We start from the raw sequence: 23,320 nt of genomic DNA, 5'->3' as shown, positions 1-23,320 counted from the left end.
AACCTCCCCCACAACCTGCTCCCCGACGGTCGCAGCCCCTGATCGCCCCTCGGCCGGGCCGCGTCCACTTCCCCGCTACAGCCAACAGAGAGGCCAGCGAGGGTGGGGGGCGGGGCGAGTGACCGCCGCCCGCTCACCTGCCGGGGCCGTGGGCGCTGAGGCTGCGGTGGCGGGCCGGCCGCCTCCGCCCGCGTCCACGCAAGCCACCTGCGCCACCAGCTGCCGCAGAGGCGTCTCAACGGCTAAGAATCGCAACCGCCGCCACCACTGCCGCCGCCGTCGCTGCGCCGCTCCCGCGCGGCTCCCGCTCGGCGCCCGCTAGCACTGGGGCGGGACCAAGTGCTCGCTGAGGCAGGGGGGATAGTATAGCACCCCCACAAAGTCTGTGACTCCAGAGCGGAGGTTTTGAAGACCCTAGATCCTCATGTTACCTTTTCACTAATAATTGTATTCAGCAGAAAAGAGAAATAGATAAGAAAGAACGAAAAAGTGAGGGAAAATAGCTGGAGTGTCTGTGGTTCTCCCCTGCGGTTTGTGGAATGGTCGGGCCTGGCCCGCCCCTGCTGGCTGCTCTGCGTGTGTGTATTTGTATGTGTACTGTATGTAAAAGGCGGGGAGGGAGGAAGCGATTGTTGAGTATCGGGTTTGGGGGTGGATATCTGGGCCCTTCGCACTTGGATGCGTATTAGGGAGAAACAGGCAGCCTGTTTTTGCATCGTTTCCCAGGGCGGGGAGGCTTTAATTCTTTCTTGGGCGATTTGCATCATACAAAAAAGAGGAGCTGTACAAAAACCCATAGATAAAATTGGAGCACCAAGCGGTTGCAGGGTATGCAGCTTGTAGGCCATGCACCTCGCTGAATGAACCTTACAGTCTGCTTTTCCTTGAGATTGTAATATGAGAAAGTCTCATTCATTTCTTTTACATTTAAATCACCAAGAACTGTTAAGAAAAAATGCAGTCCCAACAAATGCAAAATGCGAAGGTTAAAAAACAATGACAGGAAAGCATAAGCTTGTTAAATAGGATGTGGGTTTGGGCCCAGACTAAATTTTAGCTGCTTCTGAATTTCATTTCCCCAGTAGAATGGTACTGGTAGGTGGTACAGTGAGTGTTACCAAATTTCAAAATACTTTTCAAGGGATTTTAAAGATTACCTTATTTTTGATCCTTTAGTTTATGCATGTCATTAATATATTGGTAATAATATGCCCAGCATTTGATGTGATCTGATAATTTAATATTTTTAATCTTACCAGAGCTATGTCACCAGTATTGTCTTATTGTGTTCTTTACCATTCATTCAGGTTTACAATAAATATCTAGTGAATAAGGCATTTTGAGCATTAATAAAATTAATCTTAAATTTTGTTTCATCCTTCATTGAACCCCCTCAAAAGTACCTACTGTGTATTAAGCCCACTTTGGTGTTGTGATATAGCTATGAGCAAGCACATTTACTTCCTATTTTAAAAGGGATGAAAATATATTTTAAAAGAATATTAAAATATGTAATTATTGATACATAGCTACTACTGCTTTAAATAAAGTATTCAACTGACAATAAATTAGAAAAAGCTTTATTGAATATACAAAAACAGCATGCCTTTTCAAAAGGAATGAATTTATATTCCCAAAGTAAAATGACCTGCAAGGAGTTTCAAAAAACTAAGTTGTAGCTTAAGGTTTGCAGAGGGTTCCATGCAGAGCAAAAAGGGAATTGGCAAGGGAGAGGAAATTGTTGGTGATATGGCTCCAACTTTCTCATCCTGAATTTGAGTTTGTTGACTACTATGGAGCTATCATTGGTTGTAGAGCAAGAAAAAAATAAATTTTTTTTTTAGAGAGAGAGAGAGAGAGAGAGAGAGAGAGAATTGTTTAATATTCATTTATTTTTTAGTTCTCTGCGGACACAACATCTTTGTTTGTATGTGGTGCTGAGGATCGAGCCCGGGCCGCATGCATGCCAGGCGAGCGCGCTACCGCTTGAGCCACATCCCCAGCCCAAAAATAAAAATTATTCTTTAAAAATTTTTTTCTTACTGTTTTAAGGTAGATGATAGTAGAAAGAGGTTTGTGAAACTACTAAATGATCCATTTCTGTGCATGTTTGGAGACTATGAAGGTGGCGAGGAAGGGCACAAAATTGCATAAAGAAATAATCATCATTTGGTGGCAAATCATGCATAGGAATGGGGCAGAAAATTGTACTGAAGAAAAGTCCAAGAAACTGAATTCTCGAATCCAAAGCATCCCTCAGAAATCATTTTTTATGCAACTCCTTTGTTCTCAACACTGTTAACTGTAAAAGCCTTCCAACTCCAAGTGTGGTCAGGGCCCAGCAGCATGGGCTTCACCAGGAAGCCTGGTAGAAATTCACCCCCTCCCCAGACCTATGGAATTGTTTTCTGCAGTTTAACCAGATCCCCAGGTGATTGTTTTATATATATATATATATATATATATATATATATAATATATATATTATATATATATATATATTCAAGTTTGACAAACTGTTATGGCCAATCCTACTATAGATTTAAGAGCTTAAAATCATGTGGGAAAGACAGATATATAATAAAATCTAATTGATGCTAAACTTTTTAATTAGTGACCAAAACTGAAGAGGCAGCAGCTAGTAAAGAAGGTGTGATTACTGTCAATGGGGAGGTCCTCAGAAAATAAAAAAGTAGAGGGAAAATGGAAAAGCATTGATATGTTAGTGTGAACAAACTTTAATACTTAGCCCTTGCTGTCCATAAATTTTGACAATTTCAATTTGTGACAGCCTACAGACAACAGATGTTACCTTGTAAACAGCAAATCAGAGCAAAACAGGTGGACATTTCAGCCTCCAGAGAACAAAAGCCCAGGATCCCTGGGAGCAGGAATTCTGAATCTGAGAGGGGGGAAATGGAGGGGAGGGGATGGAGAAGAGGAAAGGCTGAGCACAACACTGCCACTTGGAGAGCTTTCTCCCCAGCCATGCCTCACGCACCTATCCACAGGAAAAATAATACAATTTCCAAAACTAAATCAAGGGAAATCTTAATGTATTGAGGCAGAAGCTTGACTTACATTCTGTCATGTAACCTGGGTTACCATTCCCATTTTCCAGATGAATAAAACAGAAGTTAAACAACTTGCCCAAGGTCATTCAGGGATTCTAGCAGCCAAGACAACCTTCCAGCCCTTCAGTTCTCAAGGCCACCCCTTTTTGTGATCCCAAAGGGCCTCTAGGTGGGGCAGGGAAGCAGCAAGTCTGCAGGCAGAATGGCTTATAATTAGAAAAAGATGCTGAAGTAAAAGCAATCCAGTACTTTTATTCCAGCTTCAGATTTCCTAATCATCTCCCTCAACCCCACCCCATTCCCCAGCTTGACCCACCACCGGCTCATTCTGTTTAACTCCTTCTGGACCTAAAGGACTCAATCCAAAAACTACATCTGGAAAGATTCTGACATCGTCTTCCAGTGGCATCATTTTTGCAATATTTCCTACTAGTCTTTAGACTACTTAGAAGTAGATTCTATCTTATTCATCAGGGCATGCATTTTTCAGGTACTCAATTAATTTTTAAAAATAAATAATTATTGAATGAATGAAAGGAAGGGGCACCACATGGTAAACCCTGACAAAGCCCTAAAACCTTTGAGAAATCCTTCTGTTTGGGCTGGAGTTGGAGCTCAGTGGTAGAGTGCTTGCCTAGCACATGTGAGACACTGGGTTCGATCCAGCACCACATAAAATAAATAAATAGGGGCTGGGGTTATAGCTCAGTGGTAGAGCGCTTGCCTCGTGCATGTGAGGCACTGGGTTCAATCCTCAGCACCTCATAAAAATAAATAAAGATATTGTGTCCATCTTTAAAAAAATCTTTAAAAATAAATAAATAAGGGACTGGGCTTGTGGATTAGCGGTAGAGCACTAGCCTTGCATGTGCAAGTGCCTGGGTTCGATCTTCAGCACCATATAAAAATAAATAAATAAAAATAAAGGTATTGTGTCCAACTACAATGAAAAATCAAATATTAAAAAAAAATAAGTAAAGGTATTGTGTCCGTCTACAACTAAAAAAAATTTATAAATAAAAAAAAATACTTGGTATTTATTTTTGTTTTGACTTTATGTGTTTTTCTGTATTTAAAGATTGACCCCTTAAAAGCACTGACTTTTTTCACTAAAAATACATTCATTTGAATGGAAATCTTTATAAATGAGATTCAATGTTTATTATAAAAAATTTAGCAATGATAACCACTTGGTTCATATCTCTTATCTAATTCCCCACCTTAATACACAGAATTAGCAACACACCTTACACTTAATAGCATTTACAGGAATTATTGATCTGTTTATTTTCTTATGTTTGATGTTTTAAGTCTCATGATAAAGAACCAGTGAGAAGTTAGCAAGAACACAGGAAAAGTCAAGAGCAATAATCAAAGAATGATTTCCTCCCCATGAAAATCAAGAAGCATTGGAGTTTTAGTCTCAGGTGGAGAGAAACCAAGATGTATTAGCTGGTGAAACAATGACTAGACATACAGCTAAGCAGGTTTACCAATGGATAGAAAAGAGTTGTTTTCAGACACAGAGAATAAGAAAAGTCTGAATGAATCTGGACTCACTGGATAGGTCAGAAAGCAATTGGGCAAGGGCAGGGATTGACAGGTGAACTATGAATGTATATTGTAAATTTGCCTAGACTGTGTGCTGTTCCAGTGGAATTTTTTTATTGTTTTTCTACTGGGGATTGAATCAAGTGGTACTTTACCACTAAGCCATATCCCTAGTACTACATCTCCAGTCCTTTAATTTATTTTTATTTATAATGTTTTGCAGTGTTGGGAAGGGAACCCAGGACATCATCCATGCTAGGAAGAACTCTACTATTGAGTTACATCCCCAGCTCTAATTCTTTGAGACAGAGTCTCTCTAAGTTGTTGAGGGTCTCTCTAAATTGCTGAGGCTGGCCTCCAACTTGTGATCCTCCTTTCTCAATCTCACATGTCACTGGGATTATGGGTCATCATTCCTCATCTCAGACTTTTGGTTTGCTTCTTTCTTAAATCTCCATGTGCAGTTTCAGTTAAGGCTTGTACTATCCCATATGTCCATGTACCACCTCTTTTTTACTCTTCTACCTTTTTTGTGTGTGTCTTTTCTCCTTCTTCACCTCTTCTTTATTCTACAGTCTTCTTCCTTTTCCTGTATATTCTCACTTCCTGATTTTGGCCAGATGATGTCTTTTATTATCTTTGTTCCTTTAATTCTTGTAGGTCAGCTTTCTCAGCTGTTTTCTGAGAACAATAGCATAACTTGAGAAAGTAAAAAAGCATAAATTGGGGAAAGGGGAGTTCAAACAGGCAAGCTAGAGAAATGCTGTCAAAGTTACACAGATTTTTTTTCTTTCCTTTATTTGGTATTGAATCCAGGGGCACCAAACCACTGAGCAACACCTCCAGCCTTTTTTTATTTTTTATTTTGAGGCAGGGTCTCATTAAGTTACTCAGGGCTTCACTAAACTGCTGAAGCTGGCTTCGAACTTGCTATCCTCCTGCTTCAGCCTCCCAAATAACTGGGATTACAGGAGTGTACCACCATACCCAGCTCTTTTTTCACTTTTTATTTTTAAATAATTATAGATTTGCAGGAAGTTGCAAAAATAATACAGAATGGTACTATGTACCCTTCAAGGATTTCTCCCAACAATTAAATTTTACATAACTAGAGAACAATGACAAAGCCAGAAAATTGACCATGGTATATTGTATAAATATTTTTCTCTGCCATCTTATCATATTTGTAGATTCCTGCAACCACTATGACAATCAAGATCCAGAACTATTCCATCAGAGTATACAGGAAAAGTTATCATCTTCTCCTCTAACTCCCAATTCCTAACCCTTTCAATCACAAGTCATTTCTCTATCCCTATACTTCTGTTGTTTGAGAATATTATATATATGGTATGTCATAAGGTATGTAAACCTTGGAGACTGGCTTTTTTCACTTCTCTTTACGATGCTCTTGAAATTCATCCAAGTTTTTTGGTTTTTTGTTTTTGTTTTTTGGTATCAATAGTTCTTAGCTTTTTATTTCTGAATAGGATTTCATAGTATGTGTGTACAAAATTGTTAAACCACTTACCTATTGAAAGACACTGCAGTTGTTTCCAGATTTTTGCTATTACAAGTAAAGCTTCTGTGAACATTTGGGTAGAGTTATATAAAGGTACCTTTTCACACTTCTAGGATAAATGCCCAGGAGTGCTAATTAGTTGCATACTTATTTTGTTGCTGCTGGGTTGCTTTTTTTTTTTTTTTTAGTTGTTTGTTTTTTGAGACAGGGTCTCACGATATTGTCCAGGCTGGTCTCAAATCCTATTTTACTTGATCTTTATGCCTCTTTGGTCTCCCTGCTTAGTTTGCCAGGTGCAAATTACCACTGAGCTATTTACCCCCAACCCCCACTGGTTGTTATGTTATTGTTGTTGTTGTTGTTGTTTTAAGAAACTTCCAAACACTCAAGCCTATAATCTCAGCTTCTTAGGAAGCTGAGACAGGAAGACCACAGGTTTGAGACTACCATGGACATTTTAGCAAGTCCCTGTCTCAAAATTAAATAAATAAATAAATAAATAAATAAATAAATAAGAAGAGCTGGGGATGTAGCTCAGTGGTAGAGTGCCCCTAGCTTCAATTCCCATTTCCATCAAAAACTTTAAAAACTAAAAATTATTTTAAAAGCTGGAAAACAATTTTCTAGAGTGGCTGTAACATTCTCCCTTTTACAATTCACCACAATGAATGAGAAACATTTCTTCTCATCTTCACCATCATTCTTAGCATTTTATTTTTTTAATTTTCTAATAGGGCTGGTCTTAATTTGCATTTCCTGAATGGCCCTGTACTTATTTACTTCCTGTATATCCTTCTGATGAAATGCCTCTTCATATTCTTTGCCCATTTTCTAATTAGATTGGTTTCTTTAAAAAAAAAAAAAATACACACACACACACACACATATATATATATATATTTAGTTAGTTGTTGATGGAACTTTTTTAAAATTTTTTTTAGGTGTAGTTGGGAAACAATAACTTTATTATTTATTTATTTATTTAATTTTTTTTTTTAAAGAGAGAGTGAGCGAGAGAGAGAGAATTTTTTAATATTTATTTTTTAGTTTTCGTTAGACATAACATCTTTGTTTGTATGTGGTGCTGAGGACTGAACCAGGGCCAGGCCAGCGCGCTACCGCTTGAGCCACATCCCCAGCCCCTATTTATTTATTTTATGTGGTGCTGAGGATCAGATCGAACCCAGCACATCGCATTTGCTAGGCGAGTGCTCTACCGCTGAGCAACAGCCCCAGCCCCTTTTATTTTATTTATTTTATTTTGTATGTGATGCTGAGAATTGAACACAGTGCCTCACACATGCTAGGCAAGTGCTCTACCACTGAGCCACAACCCTAGCCCCTAGATTGGGGTCTTTACTATTAAGTTTCAAGAATTCCTTATGTATTCTAGACAAGAGTTCTTTGTCAGATATGTGATTTATAATACTTTTCCAATTTGGAGTTTGTCTTCTTTTCAGGATTTTTACAGACTAAAAGTTTTTCATTTCAATAAAACCAAACTTATCCATTTTTTTTTTCCTGTGGTGTGTGATTATATCTTTATTATGTCTAGGAACATTTCACCAAGTCCTAGTTCCCCAAAATTTTCCTCCCATGATTTCTGCTTAAAGCATCACCATTTAACATCTTCTGTTAAAACTTGTGATCTATTTTAAGTTAAATTTTGGACGGGGTGTGAGGTTTAGGTTGAGGTTTCTCTATAGCTATCCAAATGCTCCGGCACGTTTGTTGAAAGACTATTCCTGTTTCCTTAAACAGCTTTTTTTTTTTTTGTTTTTGGTGCCAGCGATTGAACACAGGGGCACTCGACCACACTGAGCCACATTTCCAGCCTTATTTTATATTTTATTTAGAGACAGGCTCTCAATAAATTGCTAAGCACCTGGTGAACTGCTTTTTTATCCCTGTCAAAAATCAAAAATACTAGCCGGGTACAGTGGCGCACACCTGTAATCTCAGAGGCTCAGGAGGCTGAAACAGGAGGATCTCAAGTTCAAAGCCAGCCTCAGTAATGGTAAGGCACTAAAGCAATTTAGTGACATATAAAATAGGGCTGGGATGTGGCTCAGTGGTCGAGTACCTCTGAGTTCAATTCCTGGTACCAATGGGCTGGGGATGTGGCTCAAGCGGTAGCGCGCTCGCCTGGCATGCTTGCGGCCCGGGTTCGATCCTCAGCACCACATACCAACAAAGATGTTGTGTCCGCCGAGAACTAAAAAATAAAATATTAAAAAATTCTCTCTCTCTCTCTCTCTCTCTCTCCTCTCTCACTCTCTCTTAAAAAAAAAAATTCCTGGTACCAAAATAAATAGATAAATAATACTGGTGTGGGATTATCTCTCTGTTCTGTTCCAGTGAACAGTGGGTCTCTCCAAATGATAATCTTGATTACTAACATACTCTTACAGAATCTTAATTATGCAAGCTATAAATAAATCATAAAAGTGGATAGAGTGATTCCTCCCACTTTATTCTCATTAAAAAAAATGTTCTGAATATTCTTGTTCATTTGCTTTTTCCTGTAAATTTTAGAATAAACTTGTCTTTATCTATTAAAAACAACAATAAAAGCCTTGTTGGGTTTTTTGGGGGAAAGGGGTACTGGGGATTGAATCCAGAGCCTTGAGCATGTTACACAAGTGCCCTGCCACTTAGTCACAACCCAGCTCCTTGTTCCAATTTTGATAGAAATGAGACCTCCATCAATTTGAGGAAAATTAAAATCTTTACTAGGCTGTGAAATCTTTCTATTAATTTGGTTTTCTTTTATTTATTTGATTAGTATTTTGTAGTTTTCAGCCTTTAAGTCCCATACATGTTTTATAACTAAATATTTCAGTTTTTGGAGTGATTACAGTTTTAATTTCAGTGTTCATATATAGTATATAGATGTACAGTTGATTTTTGTCTGTTTTATATCTTGAGGCCCTGCTGAACTTGTACGTTTTAGAGGGTATTTTTTTTTTTTAAAGAGAGAGGAGAGAGAGAGAGAGAGAGAGAGAGAGAGAGAGAGAGAGAGAGAGAGAGAGAGAGAATTTTCAATATTTATTTTCTAGTTCTCGGCGGACACAACATGCTTGTTGGTATGTGGTGCTGAGGATCGAACCCGGGCCGCACGCATGCCAGGTGAGCGGGCTACCGCTTGAGCCACATCCCCAGCCCCTAGAGGGTATTTTTTTTTCTCTTCCTTTCTCTTGTTTTCTTTCTGTTCAGTGTATAGACATTTAGAATTGCTATGTCTTCTTGATATATGGATCCTTTTGTCATTACATGATGTTTTGTTCTGTCTCTGGTGTTTTTCTTCTTTTGAATCCTCCTTTTAATCTACTCTATGTTAATGTTAACATAGCTACTTAAGCATTTGTGTGATAGGACTTTTCCAATTATTTACTTTTAAATGACCATTTTTTATATTTGAAGTACATTTCTCACGTGATGTGGTAGTGCCAGCCTGTATTCCCAGCACCTGGGGAGGCTGAGGCAGGAGGATCACAAGTTCAAAGCCAGCATCATCAATTTAGTGAGGCCCTTAACAACTTAGTAAGACCCTGTCTCAAAATAAAAAATAAAAAAAGGGCTGAGGATGTAGTTCAGTGGTTAAACACCTCTGGGTTTAATCCCTAGCACCAAAATAATAATAATAATAAATAAGTAAGTAAAAATGAACTATATTTCTCATACATGATATTTTGTTCTGTCTCTGGTGTTTTTCTTCTTTTGAAATGACCACTTTTTATATTTGAAGTACATTTCCACGTGATATGGTGGTGCCAGCCTGTATTCCCAGCCTGTATTCTCATCTCTGTCTTTGAATTGGTATATTTAGACTAATTGTACTTATTGTAACTCTTGATATGTAGGACTTAATTCTGGAATTTTTTGTTGTCTGTTTGTTCCCTTTTGGGGGGTAGGTACCAGAGATTGAGCCACATCCCCACCTCTATTTTGTATTTTGTATTTTATTTAGAAACAGCGTCTCAGTTGCTTAGCACCTTGCTTTTGCTGAGGCTGGCTTTGAACCCTGAGATCCTCCTGTCTCAGCCTCCCAAGCCACTGGCCTGCAGCACCGTGCCCAGCTCACTTTGTTTTTGTTTACTTTATTTTACTTTTTTCCTGACATTTTCTTTATTTACATCCCTGCAGTTTGTTTGAACTTTCATTAGCGTTTATTAGAATTTTGGTTTATCCATAGTGTTTTTTTTTTTAATGTATTTCTTTGTATAGTTTTTAGTTTTTTCGGGGTTTTGTTTTTGTGGTTGCCTCTCCTTCAGCCTCTTTGTCGTCCTTCCTCAGATTTGTCTGACACTGCACCTGTGAGAGGAGTGCCACCTTGTGACTGTTAGGCGGAGATGGAAGTCCAGGTTCCCTACTTGGTCCCCCTCCCTGAGTGGTGGGGATGATAGGGCGTAACTTGTTGTCCCATGCCCTCTCCAGTGGGCCTCTGCTGACACCATGGCTAGGAGGAGAGAGGCACATCTCATTACCTCTGCCCATCTGGCTTCACTGACTCAGCTAGGAATGTTACTATTTGGCAAAATAAAAAAGTCCTGGCTCCATACTGAGCCCACCTTGGTACCTCCACACCAGAAAAGGAAAGTTGCTTTGTTACAGCCAAGTGAAAGCTTCAACCATAAAACCTAATTTATTAAACTCAAGAAAAGAAGTAAACTATATTATATTTATACTATTTCCGTTATCTTTCTGTCATCCCAACATTCCACATTTCCTTTTTTTAAATTTTTTATTTGTTTTTCTTTCTTTCTTTTTTCTTTTAGTTATAGATGGGCACAATACCTTTATTTATTTTTTATGTGGTGCTAAGGATCAAACCCAGTGCCTTCCATTTGCTAGGCAAGCTCTCTACCACTGAGCCACAACCCCAGCCCCTGTTTCCTTCTTTTAGCATGGTGGTAGGTTCCATTTTGTTTGGTTAGAGTAGGGCCACAATTGTCAAATTGTCAAAATGTTTTGTGTGTGTGTGTGTGTGTGTGTGTGTGTGTGTGTGTGTGTGTCTTATTAGACAGTCCCTTTCCTGGAGAAGGCTTTCCTGGAGATGACTTCTACTACTTCTCTTCCTCCTCCTCCTCCTCCTCCTCCTCCTCCTCCACCTCCTCTTCCTCCTCTTCCTCTTCCTTTTCTCCTTCTCCTTCCTCTTCCTCTCCTTCATCTTCCTGCTCTTCTTCTTGACAGGGTCCTGCTATTGCTATGTTGCCCAGGCTGGTCTCCAATGCTGGGGCTCAAGTGATCGTCCCACTTCAGTCTCCAGACTGTCTGGGATTACAGGAATGTGCCACCATGTGTTACTTTCTGAAGGTCTCTTCTGTTAATGCCTGTTGATATTTCCAGTTGCTGGCTGCTCCAGCACCCAGTCCAAGACATATGAGGCAAATAGAAAACCCAGCACAGAACTCAATGTTGTGCCATTCCTTGGACCCCAAAATCTGTCTTTACTCCATCTTCCAGAGAATTCTTTTTTTTTTTTTTTAAAGAGAGAGTGAGAGAGGGGAGGGACAGAGAGAGAGAGAGAGAGAGAGAGAATTTTTAATATTTTATTTTTTAGTTCTCGGCGGACACAACATCTTTGTTGGTATGTGGTGCTGAGGATCGAACCCGGGCCGCACGCACGCCAGGCGAGCGCGCTACCGCCTGAGCCACATTCCCAGCCCCTCCAGAGAATTCTTATATTTGTTTTATTTATAATGTACAATGGACCTATTTTTTTTCCTTCTTTTGTCACCAAACTTCTGGGGGGTAAAATAGTTTACATTCAGTGCCTCCACTTTATTATTCACTTTTTAGTTTGATTGTTTGTTTGTTTGTGGGGTTTTTTTGTTTGTTTGTTTTCAGTGCTAGGGATTGCACCCAGGGCCTCATACATGCCAGACAAGTACCCTACCACTGAGCCACATCCCCAGGCCCATTATTCATATCTTAACCTTTATGTCCAAGGAATTTATTTATGTATTTATTTCAGTACTGGGAATTAAAAGGTACTTTACCACTGAGCTATATTCCCAGCCCTTTTTTGCTTTTTAAATTTTGAGACAGGGTTTCACTAAGTTTCGGAGGCTGACCTCAAACTTGAGATCCTCCTGCCCCAGCCTCCCCAATCTGTGGAATTACAGGCATGGGCCACCTTGTCCAGCCAATGAATTTAACTCTGTGAGGGTGGGCACTCTGTTTTGTTTATGACTATATCTCAAAGTTAAAATACCTAACACATAAAAGGTGTTTGGTAAATATTTCCTATCACTACATTATCCTGTTAACTTTCTTTTCTCTGCAAACTCATTCTAGTATGAGAAATTCATTCTCATGCAGAAATTAAGATAATGGTTTTGCATTTTTTTTCTTCTCTTTTTGCAGTGCTGAGGATTGAACCTAAGACCTCATGAATGCTAGGCAGGCGATCTACACCCCCAACCCAGATACTGGTTTTGATTTATGCTTTTCTCTCTTTGATTTATGCCTTTCCCCATACCATTATCTTCTGAGATGTCTCTCAGCTGCTGAGTACTACTTCTCCTCCCCCTCCTCCTCCAACAGATGGGTGGAGCCCATCTGTTGATTCCAGCAATTTGAGAGAACTTTTTTTTTTTTTTTTTTTTTGTACCTGGGATTGAACTAGGGGCACTCAATCACTGAGCCACATCCCCAGCCCTTTTTATATTTTATTTAGAGACAGAGTCTCGCCGAGTTGTTTAGGGCCTTACTAAGTTGCTGAGACTGACTTTGAACTTGCCATTCTCCTGCCTTAGCCTTCAGAGCTGCTGGGATTACAAGCATGCACCTCTGTGCCCAGCAATTTGAGAGGCCAAGGCAGGGGGATAACAAGTTCAAGGCCAACCATAGCAATTCTGTGAGACCCTCAGTAATGTCGTAAAACTCTGTCTCAAAATAAAAAATAAAAAGACTAGGGACATACCTCAGTGGTAAAATATCCCTGGATTCAATCCCCAGTACCCAAAGAAAGAAAGAAGTGTCCTTCAATTGCTTTCTGCTTATCAATTTTCTTTTCTTCTCTTATAAAGGTCCAAACCTGGGCCGGGCATAGTGGCACATGCTTGTAATCCCAGTGGCTCAGGAGGCTGAGACAAGAGGATTGAGAGTTCAAAGCCAGCCTCAGAAACAGTGAGGCACAAAGCAAGTCAGTGAGACCCTGCCTCTAAATAAAATACAAAATAGGGCTGTGGATGTGTCTCAGTGGTCAAGTGCCCCTGAGTTCAATCCCTGGTACCCCCCCCCGAAAAAAAAAAAAAAAAGGTCCAAACCTGGTCATACCTCTTATGTGTCTCTCTCTTTTTTTAAACTTGTCATCCTATACTGAAATCATATACTCCCTGCTTTCATAATATCACTTTAAAATTAACATCTTGTCTTACTTAAAAATGCCTCTGGGAAGCTGAGGAGAGAAGATCTTTGAGCTCAGGAGTCCAAGGCCACAATAGGCAGTGTATAGTGAGATCCTGCCTCAAAAACTTTGAAATGTTGCTTTTAGCTGTAATTAATAGAAAATCCTGCTATAATGGCTTATGCAAAAGAAATAAAGGGGCTGGGGTGGTAAAGCAGAAGCTTAGCATACTGAGGCCCTGGGTTCATTCCCCAGCCCCCCCAAAAGTTGGGGGGACTGGACAGATGATGACATTGCAGCTGGATAACTTGAAAGCCAGTATCTCTTGATCTTATCCTCCTACAGACTGGTATACTCATGGATAGAAGGTGACTGCTCATCTGGGAGCTACATATGAATTTAGGAAAGAAGAAGGGGCACAGGATGAAGGGATAGGCTTACCAAGTCCATCTCTTTTTATTCAAAAAACAAAGGTCCCCAGGAAACTTTTTATTATCTTATTATGACCCATTGGACAGAATTCCATTACATAGTCACTGCTAGTTGCAATGTGCAAGTGGGAAAGGGGTCATGAACGGAATATCTATACATAAATACCTGCATAACCAATGTGGGTAAATCTTTTTTCTCCCTAACTAGATTAGAAGATCTTTGAGATCAGAGATCCAATCAAATGAATCATTTCATGCTTCACATTAAACAATTATAAGGGTTCTCCTCTTCACATCCGAACTTAAAACCAAAAATAATTATTTGAGAATGATTCAATGAGCTCAGTTTCTTCTGAAAATAGTAACTTTTTCGGTTAGAGAAGCTAAATCATTAGGAGTTACAGGATTAGAGTTTTTCTTTTTTTCCTTTTCTTTCTTTTTTACACAGGAAGTAAACATAGCACAATCATGGGAAGAGGTGTAGAAGTTACAGATCCAAGAGGCATGCTAAAAGATTAGAGAAGCAGTAATTAGCAAGTCAGTCTGAGAAGCCATGCATGTCCTGCTGCCAAAATAGGACTAAAGAGAAGGCTTACAGCAAGATCTGTAGGAAGCTGTTCAGCTGCTACCTCTGTGAGCAGCTGCCAAGCATCTGGTGTTGGACCTGGGACCTTTGGGGATCACCAGGGTCATAAGTTGGGAAGGAGCCAGATGTGAATCCAAGAAGATCAAGAATAAACTAGAATCTGCTGGTCCTCTCTATCTGTATCTATATCTAACCACAGTGACTTTCAGAGAGCAATGAATGCTACTTCATGTCTACCTTTCAAATCTCACTCCAACTCATCTTTTGAACAGATCTAATTTGGAATCCTGCGGAGAAGGAATTTTTGGAGATGTTTTCCAGATTAATCAAGTTGACATAGAACAAACCACTGCACTAAATTGACTATATAAATGGAAACTGGAACCCTGATCACTAGGGAATTAAAGTAGTACCACCTGGAGGGCTGGGATTAAAACTTAGTCCACTTCTTCTGTTCCTTTTGATTCTTTGTTTTACTATTTTGTTTTTGTGGTGCTGGGGATTGAACACAGGGCCTTCCATACACTAGGCAAGTGCTCTATCACTGAGCTGCATCCCCAACCCAATAGCCTGATTTTTAAATTGTCCTCATTAATCTCACTGTGGAAACTAGTTTTTCTCTGCTCTGGTACCTACCTTCTAGAGAGAAATAGGAGTTCCTTCTTTGGATTTAGGCTATAACATGCTGCCAGGCAATCTTAACTTTGTGTGTGTGTGTGTATGTGTGTGTGTGTGTGTACTTGTTTCTTATATTTCTGTTTTCCTTCCTTTCATTTCTCTATTGTGAGTGCAATTATTATATGTTCTTTATTATATTCATCTTGTTCTTTCTTGCCTAAACTTGTTTATAAATGACTACTTCTAGCTAGTAATTTATGATTGGGTGGTGTAGTTTTCCCACTTTCATTTTAACTAATCAATATATATTCAACTCCAGATATTTATTGAGCATCTAAGATATTATCCTTACCCTTCATAGGAGCTCAAAGTACATAGCATCTACAAACAAGAGAGAAAGTAAAAAGTACCAACATAGGGCAAAATTAACAACTCTTTGAGTTTATAGAAGAGAACTGAATTCTCCCTCCTTATGAACTCTATATATACCTTTTTTTTAGTCGGGAAGCATTGTATAAGGTTTCCAAATTTTAATATTGTCTTAGTACTTATATTACAATTTAACTATACACAACAGAATTAGTTTTATAGTACACAGGATTTGGGAAATATTTTATTTTTTTAATATTTTTTTAGTTGTTGGTGGACCTTTATTTTATTCATTTATTTATATGCAGTGTGAGACTCGAACACAGTGCCTCACACATACTAGGCAAGTGCTCTACCACTGAGCCACAATGCCAGACCCATGGGCAATATTTTATAAACAGTATTAAAGAAAAGAGCAGTGTTGCATGCCTCTAAATCCAGTGTCTTGGAAGGGTGAGGCAGGAGGATGGATAGTTTGAGGCCAGGCTCAGCAACTTAGTGAGACCTTGTCTCAAAATAAAAATATAAAAGGGGGGGGGCTGGGGCTATAGCTTAATGGTAGAGCACTTGCCTAGCATTTGTGAGGCACTCCCTGGGTTTGATCCTCAGTATCACATAAAAATAAATGAATAAAATAAAGGTATTGTGGAAAAATTCTAAAAAAAAAAGGAAAAAAATATATATGGCTGAGGATGTAGTTCAGTGGTAGAGCACTTGCCTAGCATGTATGGGGCCCTGGGGTCAGTCCCCAGTACCACAAAATAAAACATACACAGTACTGAAAAAACTATATAGATATATTTTTAAAGGAAGATAAAAGTAATAATTTGAAACACTTAAAGATAGAAGAAAACACTATGAAAATATAAATCCAGAATTGAGGAAAGTAATCTGTAAATTTATCTCCACTGATTTGATTTGCAAATTATTGTTTTGTTTTGTGGTGTTTCAGTGTCATGGGCTTCTGAGATTCAGAATTATTTCATGTTGCATGAATTCACTCAAGCTTATTTTTCTCATCATAAAATTTGTAATATAACAGTGTGAGTAAGCAATACACTGGTAGTATTTTAGAGCATTTTCTTCATATTCAACATCATCACTGATGAACACCAGCACAGTTTTTTGAGGATTTTCAGAATTATAGAACTTGATTTTCTTAAATGCAGTTATACATTTCCCCTTTGTATAAGATGGAATACCATAAACCATTTAATTTCTCCCTAGCATATATGGATAGAAAGAGGAAATATGGGCCAGGCACAGTGTAATCCCAGTGACAGGGTAGGCTGAGGCTGGAGGTTCACAATATGGAGGCCACCCTCATCAATTTAGTATTGAGATTCTATATCAAATTAAAAAAAAAAAAGGCTGGAGATGTAGTTCAGTGGTACTAGAGCACCCTGAGTTTACTCCCCCTACCACAAAAAGGGGGGGGGGGCGGGCAGGTGAGGAGGATATGCCCATGCTCATTATGAAATTCAAGTGGGAATTTCCACATACACATAGTGCAATAGTCGGATAACTGCAGGGCTGAGGAAATGGTCATAAATGTTGTACAGCTGTGGAGCTGAGAAACTATTATGTGTTTATCTACTGACTGTTTTCGTCAGTTTTTTTTGCTGCTGTGATTAAGGACCCAACCAGAACAATTGTAAAGGAGGAAAGGTTTATTTGAGGGCTCATGGTTCAGTCTTAGTCCATGGAAGGCCAGCTGCATTCCTCAGGATTCAGGTGAGGCTGAACATCATGGAGGAGACGATGGAGAAGGGAAGCAGCTGGCATCGTGGTGATCAGGAAGTCAAGAGAGAGGCTCTTCTCACCAGATACAAACATATACCCAAAGCCACGCCCCAATTCCTACCTCCTGCAGCCACGCCCCACCACTTCAGTTACCACTCAGGTAATCCCTATCAGGGGATTAAATCACTGATTGGGTTAGGACTCTCACAACTCAATCATTTCTCATCTGAACATTCTTTCATTGTTTCCCACGTGAGCTTTTGGGGGACACCTCACATCCAAACCATAACACTTACCTTTCAGGTAAGGTGAAAGTTAAGTTGTACAGTTAGTTCTGAAGATACAAAACCTAGTTTCTCATTTGGTCTAGTTTCTTCAATCTAGCTTAGATTGGTTAAGCCTCTCAAATTCAATTTAGTATCTTTTTCCCACTTCTACTTCTTGCCTACTGGTTAGAGTAGAAGTAGAAGTGAAAGGAAAAGAGTTATGTCCGATGTTTGCTTTTTTAATTTACTATCAGAGTGGTACCATAAATTTTGATGGAATTTTTTTTTAAATTTCAGGGTGCTTTACAAAATCTTGGGTAGCTACATTAAAAAAACACTTTCTAAAATTGTGGCAAATATATATAATCTAAAATTTACAGTTTTATTCATACTTTTTTTTTGGGGGGGGGGGGCTACTGGGAATTGAACTCAAGGACACTCAGCCACTAAGTCACATCCCCAGCCCAATTTTGTATTTTATTTAGAGACAGGGTCTCACTGAGTTGTTTAGTGCCTCGCCATTGCTGAGTCTGGCTTTGAACTTGTGATTCTCCTCTTTCAGCCTCCCAAGCCACTAGAATTACAGGCATGTGCCACCAATCCCTGTTTTTTATTCTTTCTTACTATGTGTATAGTTCAGTGGCATTCAATGCATTCACATTATTGTGTAATCATCAATATTCTCCATTTCCAGAACTTTCCATCATATTAAAACATTTCTTCTTACAATTTACTAGTAGGAGAGTAGGGTCACTAGAGTGGAAAGGAAATTAGGAAAAATAATATATTATCCATTATTCCTATTTCTGATGAAAAGGGTGAGCAGGATTCTATATATGCAAATGGATATAATAGATAAAATAAATGTGTTTATATAAACATAATAAATAAATTAAAATATAATAAAATTAATTATATTATATATTAAGAAAAAGAAAGAATGAGCAGGAGAGTCTTGACCTTAGTCAACAGTCTCCTATCAACACTCTAAAGGACATGTGTGTAGAGAGCAGCCCAGAGAATATACAACAATCCTTGCTATGGTGTCATGGCTTTAATTCCTGTGTGTCACCTTTGGGTCTGTTGCATTTAGTTGAGCCTCATGTGATTTGTATTTAGTTGAGCCTCAAGCATTTTACAAAAAATCTCTTGCTGAGTATGGTGGTGCAAGCCTATATCTCAGTGCCTTGGGAAGTTAAGCAGAAGGATTGCAAGTTTGAGACCAGCCTCAGCAACTTAGAGAGGTCCTAAACGACTTAGGGAGACCCTGTCTCAAAAATAAATAAATAAATAAATAAATAAATAAATAAATAAATAAATAAGTCTGGGGATGTAGTTCAGTGGTTAAGTACCACTGGGTTCAATCCCCAGTGTGGGGGAAAAATAAAAATAAAAAAATCTCTGTAGCAAGGTGCCAAAAACATTCACTGGAGAAAAGATAACCTATTCAATAAATGGTGCTGGGAGAATTGGAAATTCACATGTAACAAAATGAAATTAAACCCCTGTCTCTTACTCTGTACAAAACTCAGCTCAAGTGGATCAAAGACTTACTAGACCAGAGACCCTGTGCCTAATAATAGAAAAAGTATACTCAAATCTTCACCATGTTGGCTTAGGATCCAACTTCTTTAACAATACTCCTAAAGTACAAGAAGTAAAATCAAGAATCAATAAATGTGATGGAATCAAACTTAAAAGCTCCTTCTCAGCAAAGGAAATAATCAGTAATGTGAAGATAGAGCCTACAGAATGGGAGAAAATCTTTACCACATGCACCTCAGAGCATTAATTTCCAGGATATATAAAGAACTCAAAAATCTTTTTTTTTCTTTTTTTTTTATTGGTTGTTCACAATATTACAAAGCTCTTGACATATCATATTTCATACATTAGATTGAAGTGGGTTATGAACCCCCAATTTTACCCCAAATGCAGATTGCAGAATCACGTCGGTTACACATCCACAATTTTACATAATGCCCTATTAGTAATTGTTGTATTCTGCTACCTTTCCTATCCCCTACTATCCCCCCTCCCCTCCCCTCCCATCTTCTCTCTCTACCCCATCTACTGTAATTCATTTCTCTCCTTGTTTATTTTCCCATTCCCCTCACAACCTCTTATATGTAATTTTGTATAGCAATGAGGGTCTCCCTTCATTTCCATGCAATTTCCCTTTTCTCTCCCTTTCCCTCCCATCTCATGTCTCTGTTTAATGTTAATCTTTTCTTCCTGCTCTTCCTCTCTGCTCTGTTCATAGTTGCTCTCATTATATCAAAGAAGACATTTGGTATTTGTTTTTTAGGGATTGGCTAGCTTCACTAAGCATAATCTGCTCTAGTGCCATCCATTTCCCTGCAAATTCTATGATTTTGTCATTTTTTATTGCTGCATAGTACTCCATTGTGTATAGATGCCACATTTTTTTAATCCATTCATCTATTGAAGGGCATCTGGATTGGTTCCACAGTCTAGCTATTGTGAATTGTGCTGCTATGAACATCGATGTGGCAGTATCCCTGTAGCATGCTCTTTTAAGGTCTTCAGGGAATAGTCTGAGAAGGGCAATAGCAGGGTCAAATGGTGGTTCCATTCCCTTCTTTCCCAGGAATCTCCAAAATGCTTTCCAAATTGGCCGCACCAATTTGCAGTCCCACCAGCAATGTACAAGTGTACCCTTTTCTCCACATCCTCGCCAGCACTTGTTGTTGTTTGACTTCATAGTGGCTGCCAATCTTACTGGAGTGAGATGGTATCTTAGGGTGGTTTTGATTTGCATTTCTCTGACTGCTAGAGATGGTGAGCATTTTTTCATGTACTTGTTGATTGATTGTATATCCTCCTCTGAGAAGTGTCTGTTCAGGTCCTTGGCCCATTTGTTGATTGGGTTATTTGTTATCTTATTGTCTAATTTTTTGAGAAGAACTCAAAAATCTTAACACCAAAAACAAAACAAAACAAAACAAAAAACAACCCAATCAATAAATGGGCTAAGGAGCTAAACAGACACTTCTCAGAATATAATATACAATTGATCAACAAATATATGAAAAAATGTCAACATCTCTAGTAATTAAAGAAATGCAAATCAAAACTACTCTAAGATTTCATCTCACTCCAGTCAGAATGGCAGCTATTATGCATAAGAACAACAATAAGTGTTGGTGAGGATGTGGGGAGGGAAAGGTACACTCATACATTGCTTGTGGGAATGCAAATTGGTGCAACCATTCTGGAAAGCAGTATGGAGATTCCTTAGAAAACTTGGAATGGAATCACTATTTGACCCAGCTATCCCACTCCTCAGTCTCTACCCAAAGGACTTAAAAATCAGCATACTATAAAATCAGCCACATCAATCTTCATAGCAGCTCAATTCACAATAGCTAAACTGTGGAAGCAACCTAGATGCCCTTCAGTAGATGAATGGGTAAAGAAACTGTGGTATATATACACAATGAGTTATTACTCAGCATTAAAAGGGAATAAAATTATGGCATTTGCAGGTAAATGGATGGAGTTGGAGAATATCATGCTAAGCGAAGTAAGCCAATCCCAAAAAACTAAAGATTAAATGTTCTCTCTGATAAGTGGATGCTGATCCATAACGGGGAAGGGGGAGGCATGGGAAAAATGGAGGAACTTTGAATGGGCAAAGGCGGGGGAGGATAGGGAGGGTGTGTGGGGACAGGAAAGAGGGTGGAATGAGATGGACTTCATTACCCTAGGTACATGTGTGATTGACTGTACATACGATGTGACACTACATTGTGTACAACCATAGAAATGTAAAGTTGTGCTGCAATTGTGTACAATGAATCAAAATGCATTTTGCTGTCATATATGCCTAATTAAAATAAATTAATTTTTAAAAAAGGAAAAAAAAATGCAAAGTACCCATTGGATGTATTACTCAGCCAGCATCAAAGTGTGAAAACAGAGTATTGCCAATCAAGGCATCTCACTTGAACTTCAGTGTGCAGAGTTTGCATTGAGGTTTCATTATATAGACAGGATTGATTCAATCATTACCCATGTGGTTGATTCAATCTCCAGCCTCTTCTCCTTAGAGGTCAGGTTGAGAACACATGACTCATGACTCACAGCTCCAATGCTCTAATTACACAGTTGGTCTTCCAGGCATGGCCAGCTCTCATCTGAATCACATTACTATCAGAAACTATCAGTTGCATTTGAGGTACCACTGTAAATAACAAACATTCTTATAATTTAGAAAATTGTAAGGTTTACAGATAGGCTCCCAGGAAGAGCGGACAAAGTTCAGTCAAATTTTTTATTACAAAGTCTCTGAGGATTGTCTCTTTGAAGGGAAACATGATAGAGGATTTTTTATTTCTAACTATCTGACCTGCTGTGTTATTCTCTAAAAATTTACTTAGTGAATGAATCCAATTACCCAAGAAACCATTGATTTATTACAAAGAATTAATAAAAGGGAAATGCAAGCACCCAATGGAGTAAGATTGCAAAAACATTAATAAGGACAGGGACCTTTTAGATAATCAGAGTTAATTCTAACTTTAAAGCGACCAAGAGGAAAGAAAATGGCTGGAGCCAAGCATTGTGGTGCACTCTTGTAATCCCAGGGACTTGGGAGTCTGAAGTGGGAAGATTGCAAGTTTGAGGCAAGCCTGGGTGACTAAGTGAGACCATATCTCAAAATATAAATAAATAAAAATGGCTGGGGGATGTAGCTAGGTGGTAAAGTACCTCAGGATTCATTTCCTAGTTAAAAAAAAAAAAAAAAGCTTGTACAAAAACATGCTGATTAAAGCACGACAGTCCATGATTTCAATCATCTACATCTTGTTTCCTGAAGCTATTCACTTCACAAAGTCATCTTCTCAATATGCATGTCATAGGTGGAAAATGTCTCCTCCTGATCTTGTGGTTTCTAGTTAGTAGAGTTTTCCAGTAATTCAGGGATGACTAAGTTATCTTCACTTGAGAAAAACAATTCTAAACACCAACACCTTAGAGTTTTACTGTAATATTACTGTTGACCAAACTAATATGGTCTTCTTCTTCTTTTTTTTTTTTTTTAATCAGGCTCAAGAGCTATTTTTCTGAGTCTTCTCTCTCTTTTTTTTTTTTAAGAGAGAGTGAGAGAGGAGAGAGAGAGAGAGAGAGAGAGAGAGAGAGAGAGAGAGAGAGAGAGAATTTTTAATATTTATTTTTTAGTTCTCGGCGGACACAACATCTTTGTTTGTATGTGGTGCTGAGGATCAAACCCGGGCCGCACGCATGCCAGGCAAGCGCGCTACTGCTTGAGCCACATCCCCAGCCCCAAGAGTCTTCTCTTTTAAGATGAAAAATTTGGGGTTGGGGTTGTGGCTCACCTAGCACGTGCGAGGCCCTGAGTTTGATCTTTAGCACTACATGGAAATACATAAAATAAAGGTATTGTGTCCAACTACAACTAAAAAATAAATATATTTTTTTAAAAAGATGAAAAATTTTAGAACACTATCAGAATAAAAGATAGGAGAACTCTTTCCCGATGTGTAACAAAAAAGTAATATATAAGAATGTGGGCTGGGGATGTGGCTCAAGCGGTAGCACGCTCGCCTGGCATGCGTGCGGCCCGGGTTCGATCCTCAGCACCACATACCAACAAAGATGTTGTGTCCGCCGAGAACTAAAAAATAAATATTAAAAATTATCTCTCTCTCTCTCTCTCTCTCTCTCTCTCTCTCTCTCTCTCTCTCTCTCTCTCCCTCTCTCACTCTCTCTTAAAAAAAAAAAAAGAATGTGGTCAGTCAAACACTAACATGTAAGGATG

The 23,320-nt window shown here is 38.8% G+C and overlaps 1 protein-coding gene across 6 annotated transcripts in view; it reads right to left on the bottom strand.

Moving 5' to 3' along the window:
* PSIP1 (PC4 and SRSF1 interacting protein 1) overlaps positions 1-321 on the bottom strand; it is a 48,320-nt gene extending 47,999 nt beyond the window's left edge. For all 6 annotated transcript variants that reach the window (XM_081278624.1, XM_081278625.1, XM_081278623.1 and 3 more), the window contains exon 1: positions 138-321. The gene's annotated coding sequence lies outside the window, so the exon portion shown is untranslated. The remainder of the gene's footprint in view (positions 1-137) is intronic.
* Positions 322-23,320: the final 22,999 nt, after the last annotated feature.

Source organism: Spermophilus citellus, assembly GCF_964194105.1.
Source record: "Spermophilus citellus genome assembly, chromosome: 2".
Lineage (NCBI taxonomy): Eukaryota > Metazoa > Chordata > Mammalia > Rodentia > Sciuridae > Spermophilus > Spermophilus citellus.
The sequence above is the reverse complement of the archived record's forward strand: the minus strand, read 5'-3'. Positions and strand labels throughout refer to the sequence as shown.